General features: G+C 31.5%; 1 protein-coding gene across 1 annotated transcript in view; it reads left to right on the top strand.

Annotated features, from left to right (window-relative positions):
• Positions 1 to 21,723, top strand: part of LOC128548726 (uncharacterized) — a 59,475-nt gene that overhangs the window by 716 nt on the left and 37,036 nt on the right. The window lies entirely within an intron of this gene.

The following is a 21,723-nucleotide window of genomic DNA, read 5'->3' on the forward strand; positions in this document are numbered from 1 at the left end:
ATACAACAATAATAAAAAAACATTCAATTCATTCTAGAAAAATATTTAAAGAATTAACAGAAAAATCAGGATTACCTATCAATAAAAGATCTATGAAATTTAAAAAAGTAATTAGGGGACAAGGTTATGACGTTTGTCCATGTAATCCAAAAGAATTGGTTAATGACTTGGAGTTAATTTGTGGTTCAATTGATGCTGGAAATAATAATGAAGAACTAAAAAATGAAGGTATTAGTATAATTGATGAACTATTAAAAATGAATTCACTCTTACCAGAACAACATGAAATGTTATACAAAAATTATTTTTCTTGAATATATAAATGGAACAAAAAATAGTATTAAGTTCTGAAACAGTTAAAAATGATAACAAAAATACTCCGAGTGATTTTACAATCAGATTTAGTCGTTCTTTAATTTTAGATAAAAATAAAACTTATGTTGTTGGTTTGGATAGTATTAACACTATGACATACTCTAGGCATAATATTAGCGATGAATATGACAATAAAAGAATTCGTTATAATAATGGTAAGGATTGGAAAGATATTATATTTACAAATGGTTCTTACAGTTACGCTGATATTAATAATTATATAAGGGAAACATTAATAAGTAATGATGATTTTGAATTTAATAAATCAGAAAATGCTCCAATAAGTTTGGAATTTGATTTAAGTAGTTTTAAGATTTTGATTTCAATTACAGATAATTTTATGTTGGATTTAAGAATGTCAAATTTTCATACATTGCTTGGATTTGAGAAAAAAGCATTGAGAAATACTGAATGGGGAACTACAACACCAAATATAACTAACTCTGTGGATACAATTTACATTCATTGTGATCTTATTGATAATTCACTTGTTGATGGTAATTTCAGTGATATTATTTATGCTTTAAGTACTGCAGATTTAACAAGAGCTTATCCATTTACAAAAGAACCACAAAGAGTTGGATATTCTGAAATTAATAAATATATTATAAATTCAATTAGAAATTATATTACAGATGTATTTGGTAGAATAATTAATTTTAATGAGGTTGAAACAAGTTTTACACTAATTTTAAAAGAAATATGAAATTATAAATTTTAGTTTTATATAATGTACAAAAAAGTTTATGACAAAAATAAAGGAATATTTATTTATGTTGATGCTCACACGGGAAAAGAAATCATACACGGTACAGGTATTTTTGACACTTTAACGAAATTGCTTTCAAGTGGAGTTGCATCTTCAATTAGCACAGCTGGAAAAAAAAGCTCTGGAAACAGCAGGAAAAGCAGCACTAGAAAGTGGAACAAAAAAGGTTGGAACGGAAGTCGGAAATTTAGCTGCTAATAAAATTGCTGAAAAATTCAAAAAGAAACCTGCTCCGGCAGTTGGTAATTTAATTGCTAAGGAATTACAAGAAAAGAATAATAGTAAAAATAATAAGGAGGAGGATATTCATATGAGAATAAATAAAATATTGTCAGGATCTGGAACTTCAGCTCAGCATACACGTATTAACAGATTAATTTTTAAAAAAATAAAATAATATATAATATATACATGTTTAGAACAAAACAAAATTGTGAAAAATACGAACTAACTCCTAGTCAATTAGATACAGCTTTAATATCTGTCTTGGGAAATAATGTTAAGCAACAAAAAAACGGATATCACTTTACAATTAATGATAGAAGCTCATATTTTGATTGGTTTAATGGTTATTTTGAAGTAAGTTTTTAAGTAAATAAGCTTGCTAATGGTAATGATTATGGTGGTGGAGATCAGATTGCTCTAATTAATAATGCAGCTTCATTAATTGATCAGTTAGTGGTTAAACAAAATGGAAAAATTGTATATGATTGTAATAATTTATACAACGTAATAAATGTAAAGAGTTTGGTTGAATTGTCTGAAGATTATGCAAGAACAACTGGATCAAACGAATATATTTATTTAGATATTACTGATACTGCTGCTGCTGCTGATAATTCGGGGTTTGCTATTAGAAAGAAATTAATCCAGGGTAATAAAGAGGTAAATGCTAAAATTCCATTAAATAATTATTCATTTTTTCAGGGTTTAGAAACTAATATTTTACCTCCAAGTCAAATTCAAATAACACTGCAGCTGACAGATGATGATGATTAATTTTTAGAGCTAATGCTGCTGATGCTGGTAGAGTAATTGGAACAAAATTAATTCTATGGGTTCCACGTTTAATTTTAATGAATTTGGGTTTGATCTAATTTATAAAAGATATACAAAAGCAAGATGGTCATACCTTCGGGAAATGATAACACAATCAACTGATAAACAAAAGATTAATACAATTTTTAGAATAACAGCTGGTGTAACAAAACCACAACATGTATTTGTTTATTTACAACGACATGACAAAAGTAATTCACAAGAACATAATCCACATTTATTAGATACATTTAAAGTTAATGCAGCAGATAATGATTGCACTTTGAGCTTCTGTCGTCTTGAAGTTGGTAATGGTGTTTTTTATCCAGAAACAGAATACACAAGTATATCAAGAATATATGATGATGTAATTAATTATTATTATAAACAAAATAACAAAAACTACTGGAAGTCTGCTAAATAGATCAAACTTTAATAATTATTTTGGATTTGTTCATTTTAACTTGGAATATAAAAAGGAAGTAACAACGGAAGATCCTAAGCATATCACATTAACAGCTAAATTAAATACACTTCCCACTGCAAGATATCGTGTTTATGCAATTGTATTGTATGAGGAAACAGTTGAAATAAATACTATTGGAAATGAACTTGTTATTGTTTAAATAAAATAAATTTTAAATATATAATGTCATCAAATTATATTGAATATAAAGTTAACCTTACAGATGGACAAAAGAAAAATTTAGCACAAGCTTATAATAATAGAATTCCACATACTTTTAGATTAAAACATGAACAATTACGTGGAAACTTCCCTTTACTTTTAACAAAAACACAAATTAATCAAATTAAAAAAGCTGTTGCAAATAATAAGGGATTAGAAATTACAATTTCGAAAAAACAAATGTCCAGTCAAGGTCAAAATGGCGGATTTTTAGGAGCTTTGGCTGGTTTGTTAGGAAAAACAATTCTTCCAATGGCAGCAAAAATAGCTCCAAAAAATATCAGCCCCTCTAGGCATTGGAGCCCTTTCTGGACTGGCCAGTACTGGTGTTAGTAAAATACTTGGAAATGGTATGATTTCAGTAGCTATGATAAGAGAAATATAATATCACCATATCTTACACCTAATCAAAGAAAGCAACTAGTAGGATCTGGAGTGATTAAATTAACACAAAAATAAAAACAAGAAGGCGGGTTTTTAGGTATGTTGGCTGCTAGTCTAGGAATACCTTAGATTACATCTTTGTTAAGTGGTAAGGGACATGACCAGGGTATACAGATTGATTCACAACGGAGACCTTACAGACGAATTCCTACAGTCAAAAAAATATAAAATTTATAAACAAACCAATTTCTAACTTTGAAATTGAACAATGGGTAAACCAATTTAAAATTAAAAACTTTAGGGATGTATTTAGTAGAAATAATTTACCAAAAACAAAAGAAAAGGTTGAATGTGGAATTATAAATTTGAACGACTCTGTTGGTCCTGGAACACATTGGGTTTGTTACTTTAATACTTTGTAATTTGGCCCATTTGGACTTCCTCCGCCGAAAGAAGTAATTAAGTATATACCTGGGGTTACGTATAACAACATACAATATCAAGATAAAACAAGTACACTCTGTGGATATTATTGTTTATTTTTCATTAAAATGTTACAAGACAAAGTACCGTTGTATGATTTACTGTATAAAATACTAAAAGTTAATAATCAAAGAGTAAATGAACAAACTATTATAAATTATTTTAATTAGTAAGGACAAAACTATTGTAAATTGTTTTTAGTGTGGAGTTTAAAAATTCATTTTCTATCAAAGTTTCCTTCTGTTTTTTTTTGTTGTTTTTTTTCATTTTAAATATATGTTTTCTTCATTTGGTTAAACTAGAGGTTTTCATTTGGTTTAATCAAAGATTTTGTCAAAATAAAAGCAAATGACAGTTTGCTGCCAACTTGGCAGAAAAATAGTAGGCTTTTGATTGGTTGAATTTGTGGTTTCCTACATAGCCATTTTTAGAAAATATGTCAGTTAATTATAACCAGGTTTTCCGAAAATACGAGAAAACGAAAGTAAAGTTAAAAATCTATGTTTTTAAATTGTCCGGCATTGGTTAGTCCGGACCAAAGACTAAAGGTTAAGTGAGGTTAAATTGACTCAAAACCATCATATTTAATACTACTCTTTTTGATTGCGATTACTTAAATAATCTTCAATCCATTGCAAAATGCGTCCATTAATTCCGTTTTGTTTTAATTTACAAAGTAATCCATCATGCCAGACACGGTCGAACGCTTTCGAAATGTCACAAAAAACTATACATGTTGGGATTTTATTATCGAAGGAGTAACAGATTTGGTGATAAATGTCTAACAGCTGATATACAGTAGAGTGCCCTGGTAAAAAACCTGATTGCCTTTCGTAAATTAACTTCTTAGCAAATAGATGATTGTAAATGTGTTTAAATATAACTCTTTCCATATATTTACCAACGCAGCTGATTAAAGATATAGGTCTATAGTTTGAAGGACTATTTTAATTACCTTTCTTAAACTACGGCCGATTTCCAGATTACGGGATATTTTCTTTCGGATACCGATCTATTAAAGAGAATACAAAATGGCTTACAAACTGAGTCTTTACATTCTTTTAACATTCTGTGACTTATTTCATCGGGCCCAGATGATTGATTTAAAACGAGAGAAAATAAGATATCAATAATTTCTTGTTCTTGAATATAAAAATCCTGTAAGACGTTATTAGTTTTTGGGAAAAAATTCTGGAAGCTTTGTTTGTGAGTCATCAACTGTAGATATAGATACAAAGTAATCATTTAAACAATTCGCTTTTTCGGTATCTGACGTATAAATTACATCATTGCAATCATTATCAACATTTGATGGTGGTATAATTTCACAGTTTTTGTTGTCTTTTACTAATTGTTTTACGACCTTGGATTATTATACATACTGTCACTTAATGTAGATTCTAAGTCATTATAGTATTGTTGTTTAGCATGTGTTTTAAGATTGTTTACTTTATTCCGAAGGTGTTTATAAACGTTCCAGTCATTAATTGTACCTGATCTTATAGCTATAGATTTTTGACGGTCTCTTTTACGGGAAGTACGACGAATGAATGAGTCATACCATGGTCTATCCTTTGGCCTTATCGTTACATAGTTGTACGGAATACAGATACATGCTAATTCCATAAATTTAGTATTAAAATTTTCGGAAGCCTCATCGATTGTGTTTCAATCAAGAAATGACCAATCAGTTGCAATTATCAAGTCGTTGAGTTTATCGAAATCTGCACGGTTATAATACCATACTAGTCTTTTATAAGGAACAGATGGGGGTAAATTAAACTTCATGTAAATAAAAGTGCCAAAATGGTCACTTATATACCTCGGGGTATGAAAAATACCGGAATGTAAAAGTAAATCCGCATCAGAGATGGCAATAGGGTCGATTAATGTTGATGAATTAGCTGAAACCCTTGTATTAGCTGAAACCCTTGTTGGTTCCAAAATAACATTACACATATTGTTTAATAAGAGGACGTCTCGAAACTTATGATTACTAGAGTTAAGCTGGTCTTCATTAATGTCCCCTACTAACAGAATTTTACCACATTTTTGAAAAGCATTTTCAAGACAAATACTTAGCCTGTCCCAAAATTCAACACCTGTGTTTGGTGGTCTATATATATTTGCAATTAAGTATTTTTCATTTCGGCATTTTATTTCAATCCAAAGAGATTCCGGTAAGTTATTTTCTAACTCAATTAATCTTTTAGATATTAAATGATCCTTAACGTATACTAAAAGTCCACCCGAGTGACATGTATTATCTTTACGATGAATTTCACAGAAGTTTAACATTTTCAATATGTCATTACTGATTGAGTTATCCAAATGTGTTTCTGTGAAACAGACGACATCAAAGTCCAACCAGTTATCGCGTATATACTCTAATTTATTTCGAATGCTTCTGATATTTTGATGAAAAACAGAAAGAGCGCATTCTACCAAGTCAGTTGGTCCGGGATTTAACTCGACATCACCAGATAACATTAAAAGTTTTATTAAGAGGAAACAAAATTGTAGATTCATTGATTGGAATAACATGTCCGATTTATCGAACACATTGAAAACAATTTCGTTTGTAACAAGATTACCAGCATATAATGAAACTAGTATCCCAGTAGATAAAACGGGTCACTTTTCGTATTATAGATACATAAATTGACAAATAAATTATAACTTTCAGTAATGTTTCTAGAGGATAACGGTAAAAATGATCTGTTTTAAAGAACCTTTGAATGCCGTTATAAAATAAACCTATTGTCGCACGGTATGTACTTAACTTATTCTCTGTCTATGAGGGTATAGACATAAAAAGTACATAATTGGTTTGTTGGCGACAGGTAGGTTATCAAAACAAAATAACGTTACCCCTGAAATGCTACACCCAAGAAGCTTGGACTCGAAAGACGAAGAAAAGTGAAAGAGAAAGAGAAGAGTAGGAAAAACATATGTCATTTTATCAATTTGTTTACATACAAAAACGTAGAGGGAAAATCATAAATGATGATACCAAAATACAAGATACCATGCAAATAGTTCAATGAAACAAACACAAAACCTTTTTTAATAGTATATTTAAACAGTTAACAACAATTTCTAGAATTCTACCATACACAGCGTTGTTTATACTCTGAAAAGTGGTTGTTAGAGTCCACCTACTAATTATAGACACTGAACATTATACATGATTGATATTTCTTGGATTTTATAGTGTTTAATGGCTATTATTAGGATTACATGTAGTGATGGATAAAATAAAAAGATCCAAGGTAAGCGCGTTTACATCTTTAAAGTGTATGTTAGGTATTATTAAAACAGTTTAGAATAATTTTAAAGATCATCTATAGAATAAAGAAAAGTACGGGGTAAATGATTAAAAATCGTTCTTTACTATCAACATACAAAAAAAAAAGTTTGAATCAAAGACAAAAATCACATATAATATATGATAATAAACAAAATAGTTTCATTGTAACAATAACTGTCTGTAGGTAAAGGTAAATGGTTTCTAGAGAAGGATGAATTGTACATTAATTTATACCAGTATACATGTATTCACCAGTTTTGTTCACAAAGTATACTACCGACTGATAAAAGAAATGACTGTGAAAATTAACAATATCGCAAGAATTTATAGAAAAATATATACAAATATGTATCTGAATGAAGAAAATATTGATTAAGTTCGTGAATGGATGAACAAATGAATGATTGAATGAGAAAATAAATGAATGGATGAGTGAATGAATGGTTCTTTGAACAAATGAACTATTTTAAAGAATGAATGAGTGAATAAATGAATGAGTAAATGAATAAATAAATGAATGAATGAATGAATGTATGAATGAATGAATGAATGAATGACAAGATGAACGAACGGATGAATTAATAAGTAAGTGAATAAATTTATTTGAAATAAATAAATAAATAAATGGGCTAAGTGATCGATAAGATGAAAGAATAAATACAATGAATGAAAGAGTGAATGAATGAATGAATAAATGAATATAATGAATGAATGAATCTTAAATAAGTAAATAAATAAAATAATTAATAAGTAAATAAATGAGTGATCGATATGTTGAATGAATAAATACAATGAATGAAAGAATGAATGAATGAATGAATGAATGAATGAACAGTTAATTTCCAACTGAGCAAATAACGTATATGTACTTGCTATGCATATGCATGAAGTTAGGCAGTATTAAGAGTTTGCCAACAGTCCGTCACAGCCTCATCCTGTGATGAGGGCAGTAAGTACTCAAAAATTTCATAAAAATAATGACTATGCAAACAACAACAATGTGCAAATTAAATTAAAAGATCACTATACAATCATATATGTAAGTATTTATCTATTACTTTACCCAAATAAAAAAAAATATCAACAGATATTGAATTTATCCCAACCTGCAAATGCTCAACTGACTTCAATTTTTTGCTTTAAGTTTTATTAGAACTGAGAACTTAATCAAGTAATCAGAATTGTAGGGGTTACTAGTGATTCAAAAATGTTCAGGTATTCAACTGCTTTAGCCTTTTCTAGTCCAACTAATTGTATGCGGGACGAGGTATTGTGCTAGTGGGTTACTTATGGGGGATTCTGACCCATTAGGAAGTTGCGTCAGAGGACGTAAAGTCAGTTTAAACTAAAACTGATTATTCAAAGTGGGATAGAGGGGGGGGGGGGGGGGGTCACAGTTAGGTGTCTGCGCACAATGTTTTTTAATTTTATTTATATTTTGTGGTAATATACCTACATGTATTAAGTTTCATTAACAAGTGTTACTGTTACCAGTTTTGACTTACTTTTATAGATATTCACATTTAAAGTGGGTGGGGTAATCTGACATGTGACCAGCCAGGAACACAATTTCTGTTATTTTTTTTTTGACATTTCTAGTTTTTATTTACGTTCCAAAATTGAAACAACAGAAAATTGCGTTACCAAAAGTAATGAAGAAGCGAGCCAGGAGTTGGCTTTATTTACAGCAATCTAAAGATAAATAAACATTTTTGGCATAATCAAAAAAGAAAAAAAAAAATGTTTATGAACTTACTCATTTAATTACATTTCTCAGTTTTAGCACTAAATATAATGATTATGTTAGTAGCATGTGCGATCAATCAATTTACGGAAGGATCGATTTTTTTCGTATTTCTGACGTCGTTAAAATTACGTCCGAAGGCCCAAAATCGCACGTCGTGGTTCATATGTAACTTGTAATATGCCTATATCTCAAAATAAAAGTCTAGAAGAGAAAAGATAGTATACAATAGATTTCATCAAGGGACACTTACATAAAACCCGTTTCGTATAATTTATATTATTACCGACCAAAACAGTAGGGATATTAGAAAAAATGCCTTCTATAGCACGCTGCGTGGGCGGTTTCATGCTCCGTCGCACAGACGATCTATTGTCGTGAGCATAACTCCTACAAAAGAACTGATGGACTTGTCGTCTAACTTATAACACTTGGATAGACATCTGTTTGCTAAGTGCAGTGTATAGCAACAATAACCGACCGCCTCTTTTTAGAGTACAGCCCTTTAAACATATTGACTTCAAAATTTCGTGCCTGGATGGGATAACCCGGACCTGGAATTTGACTCAACGTTCACTAACACGAGAACCACATTGTATAAGGTGTGGCAGTGTGCGCAATAATAACTCTACTATGCTTTTATTTGAAAATTATACCCCTTATCCTAGTTTTTTAAAACAAGCGAGAAAATTAACCCAAGAACTGGAAAGGACTTCATTGAAAACTCAATACCTTGATCCAGAGCCAACATTTGCGGAAGTGCTAGGTCAAGAACAATCAAACTCGTGGCATGGCTCTATTGTTGGAAAATGCCCAATTATTTTCGCTTAAAAACATTGTTCCCGGTACAAAACTAAAAGACTGAGGATTTTGCTTTCTTTGAATTCATATACTTGATAGAAAACACATTCGAGAGAATGTGCATAACTGTGCAAGACCAATCAACTCTGACTTGACTATTTTTTTGTTATTCCCCTTCTTTCATATTTCTTAAAACAAGTTGTCCAGAGCAGATGTTTCGTTCGATGCAGTGGGTGTTTTTATATACATGTATTTGCAACCTACTCTTTACCACCCGGCCACGTGATTATGCCAAGAACCAGGTCTAGAGTCCATCAAGGTCAATCGTCTCACTTAGATAAGGATACAAAATTGATTAACCACTTGTCAGTAGCATTTCATCTTCATGACAATAGCGATGACAGTAGACTGTGGCACCAAAAATTTAAGACAAGAGACGATGTCATGTAGCATAGACCAGGTATAGTCTTAGGTCAGGTACACTAAGGCCAAAAGGTTCAATACATAGTGACTTTGTCCGAAGTATTTCTTCAATTCATGCATGGAGGGATTTAAGATGTTTTGCACAAATATGTTATAACCACAATAAAAGAAACAAATTGTCAGCGCGTTCCTTTTTAGAATTCTTTTTTGTTTGTATATGGAATAGCTTTTATATTGTACTTTTGCAGTAACTATTCGTAGAAAAAATGAAACCAAACTTTTCTTTTGAAACACTGCATGAAACAAAAGGTAAGTTACGAAATTTCACCTGAATTTTTAGATTTTGTATGACTTAATTTTTTTTTTTTTTAAAAACAAACCCTGGAAAGGACCACAATATGAACGTTTCTCAGAGCACACTACTTCAACCAAAATTACATGATTCAGGAACTAGCTTCAATTATAAATGCCGCAAGATTACCCTGTCTACATGTTGTATGTCTATTATTATTAACCAAATCTTAAACCTAGTATGGCCATTCATTCATTGATACACTACTTATCAAATGAATAAAGGCCATTTATGATGAATACGCAGGCACCACAGGGTCGAGTGTTTTTTCCTCTATCTAGTACAACACAAAGCAATTCGATACGGTTAAATGAATAAAGCCATGACCATGTTAGAAAATTCTTGTGCAATATTGTTTCTTTGCTAACTAGCAATAACTCTTATGCGATACGTCCATTTACTTAACTTTGCACGGTATTATCCGATAGCGACAACACGTCTTTCTGGAAAACATTTACAGGTTCTTTTACTGAAAGAACAATTGGTATACAATCAAGAGCATCCAATAGAATGATGTTCAGTGCGAGAAGTTTAGTTGATATTCTAAGTACACCCCTCTTCTGAAGTGTGACGAAGTTATACATGTATACCCTGAGTCAAACAGAACACGGTCAAATGAACACCAACATTGTATATAAGTTTTTTCTTCCGACAATGCCTGCGTTCAATAATAATGTACATGGTTTTATTTGAAAAAAAAAAACACACGTCATCTAGTTTTTATTACATCAACAAGCAGACAGAAAAATTAAACCAAGCAGAGAACATGCCCAAAAAGACCTTGCATTGAAAACTGCTGAATGACCGGCCTTAGCAAATCCAGAGTTCTCAATACATATCCTTGCGCTGAAGTCTTTGGACTCACTGTTCTCTATCAATGCAAACTCCTGAATGGACATGACGCGTTGCGTATTGATATGGAAAAGTGCCAATTTATGTTCGCTCAAAATAAATTCAGAAGGAGTTAACTCAACTTGTTTACAAAAATACAAATGACTGATCCTTAAAAATGGCCTGTATGTCAAAGATTTAGAAATGTCATATATTGTTGTATAAGTTGGAAAAGATATATCTATAGTACTATTTCCGAGACGAATGAAATCAGACGAATAACTCAGAATGCCAAGACCATGGATCATAAAATCTGACTTCAGAACATGTTTTGTTTTGTTAACTTCAAAATCCCATTCTTGGTTTACCATCTTCTTTACAGTGTTTATCAGAGTAGTCGCACGTATCGCAGATGTTTTACGTCGTAACGTGACCTCAGCTCGCGTGTTTTTCTTATGGAAATTAGTTTTGTCATACCTTACTCTTTCAATTTGCCATTCTCTCGGCCACGGTGACTTAAGTGCACTGATGTTATTCCAATGTAGAACTCCGATCACACTCACATCTTCTTCTGCCGTTAGATTGAGACTTACTTGAAATATCTGATCGTACCAAATCTTGATCAAGTACTTGCATTTTCCAAGTCTATCATACAATTGTCCCGATGGACAGTAGACTTGTCGGCTGCTTTTTTTCTAAAATTAAGAAAAAGAACGTTATGATAGTCATTTGGCCAATATATACTTGATTCCGTTACATATCTCGCCAGAAAAGGTTCAATAGCACCATATTGTGTCAAGCCGCAATTTTTAGTAGTTTATTTTCAAATTTCGCTGCAATTTAAAATTTAATTACAAAAGTATGTTTAATAGACTTACAAAATATGTTGAAACCAACAAATAAAAGTATAATAAGAAAGACAGCCTTCTTTTTCATGTCTTTTTTAGTGACTTTGTATATGGATATGAATTTAAATAGAATTGGTTGACCTGGTTGCTAGGTAACATGATATTGTTAAAAGATATCACTGAAACAACCGAAACAATAAATAAAAAGAATCTTTTGAAATCACTTGGACCAATGAGAACAAAAGGTCAAAGTTACGAGAATACTTTCACGCGAAACGTGGAAGAATTTTTAGATTTTACCGATAATAGACTTTAAATCTTTTTCTTTATCCTTTTAAAACAAAGCGATGGCAAAGACATGTAAATATTGTCCAACGTATTTTCTAGAGCCACACTAACTTACAGACCAAGATTACATGATTTCAAGGAGACCTGGATATAATGAATGAAATTCAGCAAAGATGACTTGTATATGTTGTATGTGCTAATTTTTATTAACCTTTACTCTGCTAAATTCCTAAAATGGACTGGTCAATCATTCAATTTGGGCAGTACCACGTACTTTTCAAAGTGATATTCACTGAACATTTACTGACTGAATAGCGAACAGTGCAGACTCCAGCAGACTAAAGGTTCCAAAAATGTAGTGTTTTGTTTTCTTGAACATAACTTCTAGTAATACATACAAACGCAATTCAGATACGTTAAATGATTATGTTTGTACATGTTTTTAGAAAAATTCTTGTACAATATTGTTTTCTTTTCTTAAGGAACATGAAGCAATCATTCTCAAATATAATAAAAAGGGCGATTCGTCCCATATGTAAGCGTTATATCATATTTTACGGTATTATTTTGAATTTGTAGTTTCTTGATTCAACAACTGATATCTCTAAGTCGTTGAAAATTTTACAGTATCTTTTACTGAAAGAACAAATTGAGTTATTAAATAACAAATATCCAAAATAGGTAAACTGATGATAAAATCTGTTGCAGAGAACGTTGAAGTTTGCATTTACTTCTTTATTGTTTTAAAGCTGGTTTACATTTGCCCCTTTTCAAAGTGATAGCTGTGACGATAGTTATACATGTAACTACTCTCTGAAGTCTATTTAAACATTGAAACACGAAAATTGTGACATAAATGTAAAATATACCAAACAATTCAGTGACGCTATTAAGATAATATATATTATGCATATCACGACAAATAGTGTCAAGGTCAGAAAAGAAGTCATGTTTGTTCTTAATGTTTCAATAATGTTTTCTTCCGCCTATTGTCTAAGTTAGCATACACAATCATGTCTAATCAAGAATCTAAGCATAAGAAAACTGGAACGTTATAAAAAGGTACTCATAACAAGCAAGAGCTGTCGGAGGACAGCAACGCTCGACTATTCATCAGCATTGTCAGTTGAATAAATATTAATGTTGAAAAAGGGAAATAATTTTGTAAAAATACAAATCAGGTTGATGGAACGTGTACAATGCATATTTATCAGCTTATGACAATGGACAATTGTGTGAAGTTTCAATCCATTCGTAGAGTGGGTACTGAGATACCCGCTTACAAAAAAACTGCAAATTCAAAAAGGGGCATAACTTCGTAAAAAAGTAACATAGAGATATTGAACCTGTACAATGCAAGTGTCAGAATAATTTGTATATCTGATATATTGATAACGTAATACATAAGCACAGATAGTGTTTGACTCTCTTTTCATACTATCATTGCTATGATTATTGTTGAATTGTTGTTAATAATAGGATCTGGGTCATTTGTGACCGACTTGGGTTCATTATGTTGGTAGCTGGATCCCAGCATCACACATTATATACTATTATGTCATATACAATAGTTAAAGGGAACCAGATATTTGTTACAGCAAGTACTTGTTGTAAAATGCTATATGTGTAAATATATATATTTATATGTATAAATTTGGACGAATCAGAAAGAAGTTCTATAAATAGCAACAATCAAATCTCACGTCTGCTAAGATTTAAACATATTTTATTGCTATTATAAATCTAGAACATGCAATACATTATACATATAACACATTAAAACAAACAAGTAATAAGCAAATGGGTTGGGCCACAAGTTGTACCAACATTAATGACGGCACTCCCCTGAAATAAGTAATGTAACAAAATAAGTTGTGTTCAAGATAGATACATACTTATTAAATGTTTTATATGCAATATCAACAGCTATATGGTATTGGTAACTGGTGATCGGCATTGCGATGTCGATATCTATTGCCCCCGGGTATTATCACCTGGATGTTTATTTTTTAATTTCAAGACTGGTTTACATATTGTTTTGAACACTACGGGTCAGCAACTTGGAAGCTTTTGTATCAGTCTAAATACCTCCGGGTACGATTAAAAACGATTAGATGTTTGCCTACTGACAGTACTTTAACAACAGGTCGTAACATGGTTAATGCCTCCGGAGTGTATTACTCGATAAACAATTGGATTATGTGAAACTGTCAAAGTTATGCATGAAGACTAAATTATTGATTTCCGGGCTACTCGATATAGGGTTTTAAGGTAGCCCGGCGGGCACGCTCTGAAAATATTTAGTAGCCCGACAGAATTTTCTGGTAGCCCCCGGGCTCCGGACATGGGTTTTCTGAAACCCTACATGTAATTTCATGTATATTAGAAAATCATTTTCCTGTTCTTTTTGAAAGCTTTCTATATAAAGATAATGGAAGGGTCACCTTCATCGGTATGACCTTTTTCATTATAATTATAATATTATAAGATATTTTTTGTTAACACAAAGAACTCATTGAGTTTTCATTATGCCCAAGATTAATTATCATTATTATCTTTGATATCATTACTATATCCATATCTTTTATTATTTTATTTGTAATACTATATAATAATAATGATAATAATAATAGTAATCAGATAATGATTATTACCCAGCAAAAAATGACTAAATACAGATGTTTAATATATATTTTATTTAATTAAAGATTGGCACAAAATTGTCATGACTGGATTAAGATTACTAGTAAATATATAGCTTAATAAATGCAGTTGAGTAAAAACTTGAATTGAAATTATTCAATATGAGTCGACGTTGTTTCTTGCCCCGTCCACGATCGCAAGAGTTTTATGATATTAAAAACGCTGAAACACAACTTTGTCCCGACACCGGCGAAAAATGTTTAAAACAGTCTTTTTGTATTTGTGCTTTGTTCGTCATTAGGATTCAAAGCATCTGGTTGTAAACCCAAATGTTTCAGCTCTCTCCAGTCACGACGATGGGTGATATCCTGCAAATATAAAACAAACACGAGAAAAACGGGCAGGGTTGGGAGGGAAGTTTTTAAACTAAAATTTTTGTTTAAAGTATCAATGACTCTACCTCGTTCAGTGGACTCAGAATCGAAAAGACTGGAATCTGGCGAGACGGGCGTTTATATACCTGACCCAGAATTCCCTGGTCACGTGAAGGTATGGTGTACAAGGGGAGTCATTTTTGCCGAGTAAAGAGTTTAACCTTAATTCGGTTAAACTGAATATTACCCAGCAAAAAATGACTAAATACAAATGTTTAATATATATTTTATTTAATTAAAGATTGGCACAAAATTGTCATGACTGGATTAAGATTACTAGTAAATATATAGCTTAATAAATGCAGTTGAGTAAAAACTTGAATTGAAATTATTCAATATGAGTCGACGTTGTTTCTTGCCTCGTCCACGATCGCAAGAGTTTTATGATATTAAAAACGCCAAAAAGGTGAGAGAGAGTGAACGAACGAACCTTCCGCCAAAAGCGGAATATCATAAAACGCCTTCAAAAAGTCATGACAATTTTATGCAACATACGTATACTACTGATTGAAAGTTATCGAAAAATAATAATAATAAAAAGAATAAAAATAAAATAAAATAAATAAATAAAAATAACCACAACGACAACAACTTAAAAGAAGTTTGGATATTTCCAGTTTCCGGTTAAAAACATTGTAGTCCACATTAATGTAGCCTTTTTATTAATCAGTAAACAATTATAAATTCCGTGGACAGGGTTAAGCCGTATCATGTCTCATCTGTGTTGGGAAAAATTGTTCACTATCCAGTTGGAACATATAAACATCACCCGAGATAGCGTCAGCCATAATGTCATATCCCAGGAAAAAAAATTTTGATTCATATCGGGGAATTTCATTTAAGCCCCCCCCCCCCCCCCCCCCGTTTTTTATGAAGTAAGTTCCCAGAAAACTGTTAACTTTTGCTCGTATTTTGTTTGCTGCAGCATAGTGCGGAATATAACGCAAAGACTTCTCGGTAGAATCTTAGACCAAACAAACAATCCCTAACCACTGAAATAGCATATTTTTAATCATCCATGTTAATTCTGGCGTTGTAATTTTTGGGCCTAAGGTCATTTCCCTCACAGTGAATATTCAAAACTTCTAATGTCGGAATAAAAGACGGTATCATATAAGCAACAAATATCCATCGCTTTGACGCTTAACGAAATTATCTAGACCCATATTTGGTTTGCAGCGCAAAGGGAGGAAAATCATTAATGCTTATTACATCGTGGACAGTTAATTCGAGTGCAAAACTTAAGAGGAAACTATTCTGTTAATTAAAATGAACATGTAAAGATGTTTCAAGGCTATTTAACCTGACAACAGAGTTAAAAAGCATGTATACTATTCTAGGGGACCTACGTATTTAAAAGCCAAAAGGTGTTGCCGGCATTCACCTTACAGCATATGGCAACTGATAACATCACTTTATAATTTTGAAAGTGACGCCCCTTTTTTAATAAACACGGACTGGCTGCCTCCACTTTAAGCTCAGCAGCCCTTTAGCCAAAATTGTATATATCACTTTATTTTTTATTTATTTGGATTTGAATTTAATTAAAATGGGGGCGTCAAATGCAGTTTTGGGCTTTTGGGTGGCTGGATATATATAAATTAGTAAGATAGCCCAAAAATATTTTGTTTATTTATTATATTGATAATCACATTATAAGACAACTTATACATGGCATAACCTTCAGTAAAGCTCAGTTAGCCGTATTATAAAACATATAACTTTTTTCTTTATGGCATAACCTTCAGTAAAGCTCAGTTAGCCGTATTATAAAACATATAACTTTTTTTTCTATATGGCATAACCTTCAGTAAAGCTCAGTTAGCCGTATTATAAAACATATAACTTTTTCCCCTATTATATGGCATAACCTTCAGTAAAGCTCAGTAAGTTTTTAAACTAAAATTTTTGTTTAAAGTATCAATGACTCTACCTCGTTCAGTGGACTCAGAATCGAAAAGACTGGAATCTGGCGAGACGGGCGTTTATATACCTGACCCAGAATTCCCTGGTCACGTGAAGGTATAGTGTACAAGGGGAGTCATTTTTGCCGAGTAAAGAGTTTAACCTTAATTCGGTTAAACTGAATATTATCTATGTAATGAAATAATAATAATAATAAAATGATATTATTATTAATATTATCATTATCTTTATTAACATTGAATATTCCACATTCAGCAAAGGAAAATTAATTTCTTTTAACACCACTGCACACATCTTCATGGTCTACTTGGGACCCCTGCTGTGCTAATTGCCTTCTAATCAGCTACTGTTACATAATAGCTGATAAGCAGTAGATAAGATGGGAGTTGTATATTGGATTCGGGGGCCTACATTTATATAGTAGTGGATCTATGCCTTTAAGATATGGGAGTTGTATATTAGTAGTGGATCTAGGCCTTTTAGATTACAGTATAGAAATGATATTCATTTAAAATCATTTTAAACTGAACATGTACAATCAATTATGAAAGTTTCATAATGACTATTTTCATGATAACTGAAAAAAATCATAAAAAACCAGTTCAAATTATGAAAGCAAAAAATGGTCATTTTTTCCTAATTTCATACAATGTTAGTTGATATCATGAAAACACACTTTTGGTGTGGTAGTTTCAAATTAATTCATGGAAAATTTATCTGTTATCATGATATATTTTTAGTTTTTATTAAAACCGCCGTTATTGTTTATGAAAGTTATTTGGTGGAAAATCAATTTCGTTTTAAATGCAGATATTTTATTTACATTACAAAAACATTCTTGTACATCAAAATCTTCTGGACATAATTTGCGCCTTTAATTTGACCTAGGCTGACCTTGAATTTATTATCTATTTTTTATTCGTTTTTAAATGGTTACGCTGCGCTGCGTAGTTTTGGAAACTTAATATCTAATAACTAAAAATAAAATTTATACCAAAGTTTTTATGTAAATACCTTGCGTTCCTCACTTTTTCTTCTCCAGATAAGCCTTTCAACATTGTATGGCCGATAGAAACCTTTCTCGTTTCTTATTTAATTGACATACATTGTAATTGGCATAACTGACACTGATATTTAAACTAAAATTTAAAAAAAAAAGGTAAGAACAACAACATAATAAGAAATACGCATTTCTTTCTTTTTAGAACTAGGATATTAATTGCAATATTTAATTGAATTTCTTATGTTGTAAAATTTGTGATATTAACACAAAAGGACTTATTACGAAGTAAAATTGATTTAAAACTTACACTCATTGTGTCGAATAAAACATTCAATCATAAATTAACTAAACTAATTAAATCATTTACTTTTACCTTTTGATCACGATACCGCATGTTCACGCGACATTAATATGTCGTCTGCATATGATGCAACAACAACAACTTTTCACTGAAGTTAAATATTCTTCAAAATCAATGGAAATGATCCGTCTGGGAACGTATCAATTTTTTATTTTACAAAAGTGAAATAAATACTATTGAAAAGATAAATTTATTGAGGGTAGAAAATCATTTGCACCTAAGCTTACATATCAATGGTTTTATATAACAAAATTGCTTTTAAGAAACGCGTGTATGAGATATTAACACATTTGAACTTTGCTAATATTTTTGCACCTAAGGTTTCTTATTTTTAGTAATTTTGTTATCAAGTAAAATGTGTACATACCCTTCTTATTTCTATATAGAAAATCTACCGATTATTGGCCGTAGGAATATTCTTCGGTATGGGACATTTAAAGAAATAGTGTTCTGCATCTTTCTTAATATTTCCGCATTCACAGACTGAGGTGTCTCGTAAGTGGTTTTGTGAATAAGTCTGCATTAAGATCGCTGCATTTATTTCTTATTCGTGCGTGATGGATCTGTGGAAATCTCTCCCCAGAAATGAAAAAAGAAGGTACTTAATGTGGTTTGAATTTTTCTTTTAACTTGTACTTGAAGACTGATAAAGAATCGGAGTTGCGTATCTGCCGATCAAGGTTATTCCAAAGATTGACAGATGAAGGTATAACAGAATTTGCATAAATTTGTAGCCGACGTGCCACAGTAGCGTAATCTGCATTGTTTCTTAAGTCATAAGTGTTAGTTTCAAATACAGTATCTGGAAATTGTTCAATTAATAATTTGGTAACTCTCAACGGCTATATTTATATACCAATATTAATTTATTCATGTGTCTGTCTTCTGTCTGATAACGAAACCCAGCCTAGTTCATGAAGTAACCTTTCTATAGATACGGATTGAGTTAGACCTGTTACAATTTGCGCTGCGTCGTATTGAATTCTATCTAATAGATCTTTTTCGTAAATTGTACAACTGCCCCAAACTATCGATGCATATTCAATAATAGGTCTTAAGTAAGAAATATATACATATATTTGATTCTACATTTTTCGCTTAAGTTTGCTGCCAGTGCAGTTATATTTGAAAAATGATCATGCCATGGTCCATCATTGCTAAAAGTAACCCCTAAATGTTTATGTCTATCAGCAAAGGATAAAAGTGTGTCTTAAAAATAAAGTGTCGGTAAACTGCGATTTTGTTTGGCTAGTGAAAGATACGATACATAACTTCAGTGTTTGCTGGATTAAACTTAATTGACCATTGTTTTGCCCTACGTGATATAACATTCAAATCTGTATTTACCGTTGTCTAGATGTAGTTAATGTCATTGGAACTAACTGGTAAAAAACTATCGTCGGCAAACAATCGTGTTATACTAGAAAGAGAATCAAAAATGTCATTAACGTATATTAAAAAAGCAGAGGCCCGAGCCCGATAAGTATTTGAATATAATGCGTTCCATTACCTTTCCAAGACAGCTAATGAGTGCGCAGGTCTGTAGTTCAAAGGAGTAGCTTTATCTTCCTTTTTAAATAATGGCATAACGTTTGCAGTTTTCCAACTTTCAGGATACATATTCAATTCTAAGGATCTGTTCATTAAACCTGTCAATGGTTTGCAAATAAAAACACATTTCCTTTAACATTCAATGACTTATTTTATCAGGCCCACTTGCTTTGTTAACAACAAGATTGGAGGGAACATCAACTACATCTTGCTCAGTAACTTTTATATCATTTACTACTTTATTTGTTTTACTTGTCAGTTGTGGTAATGTAGCTTCTGAGTCGTCAGCAGTAGAAATAGATACAAACAAGTCATTTAATGTGTCAGCCTTATCCTTATCTGTGAATGCAAGAGAATCAATTAGTTTACGTAAAGAAGGTAGGCATTTGCATTTTGAAGAATTTTCTTTGACTAACAATCTAATTCATTTCCAGTATTCTCGCGGGTTCGAAACATTCACGTCACTTAATGTAAATTCTATATTATCAAAGAATATTTCTTTTGAATGTTTTATCATGTTATTAAACTTGTTTCTAAGAGTTTTATATCCGTTCCAGTCATTAGGTTTCCCTGTGATAATAGCTTTACGTTTTTGTCTGTCGCGCTTTTTTGAAACTCTCCTTACTTCTAATATAAGTTGTACCAAGGCCTATCTCGCCGTCGATTTGTAGCTATAGTGGTTGGTATACATGACGTTGCCAAATCTAAAAAGGTATCCGTGAATTTTGTAGTTGATTCATTGATATTTGTTGTTTCTAAAAACGACCAGTCACTTTTACTATTTTTTTATTCAAAAGTTTGAAATTTGCTTTTTTTATAATTCCATTTTCGTCGTTCGAAGGTAGAGTTAGTCTGATAACTAAATATAATACTGTAAAATCTGGTAAATAAGCGTATACGCTTATAATAATTTATACTTAAGCCAAAACTATGCGCTTATATTTGATATGCGCTTATAGACAAGCCGTGTGCGCCTAGTTTTAATATATTTGAAAAATTGACAGTGCAGTTGTATTGATCAAGTACTTACGCGGTTGAGAAAACGAAAGTACAACATAGATATGGACATGCGCTGTGAACTACTTCCTTTTATTGAGTATTTATCTATAATTAAACTCCTTGCATGTGCTGTACTGATTCCCACATCTTTTATAAAAGTCAACAATTTCTATCACATGTATTCATGATAAACAATTATCACGGTAAAATACCGTTAATTACGTCTTTTTGCTGCATATCATCTGTTGTTTGTTTACCAGTAATCGGATATGCGCCTACTTTCGAGACAAAATTCCGGTAAGGGCAAGACATGCGCTTATTTTCCCATACGGAATAACGGTAAGGCCGTATGCGCTTTCTTTTGATATGCACTTATATTCATTCGAATATGCGCTTTTTACCAGATTCTGCAGTATATGCAAATATTCCAAAATGATCACTTATTGTATTATCAGTATTATATATACCTGAA

Source organism: Mercenaria mercenaria, chromosome 15, assembly GCF_021730395.1.
Source record: "Mercenaria mercenaria strain notata chromosome 15, MADL_Memer_1, whole genome shotgun sequence".
Lineage (NCBI taxonomy): Eukaryota > Metazoa > Mollusca > Bivalvia > Venerida > Veneridae > Mercenaria > Mercenaria mercenaria.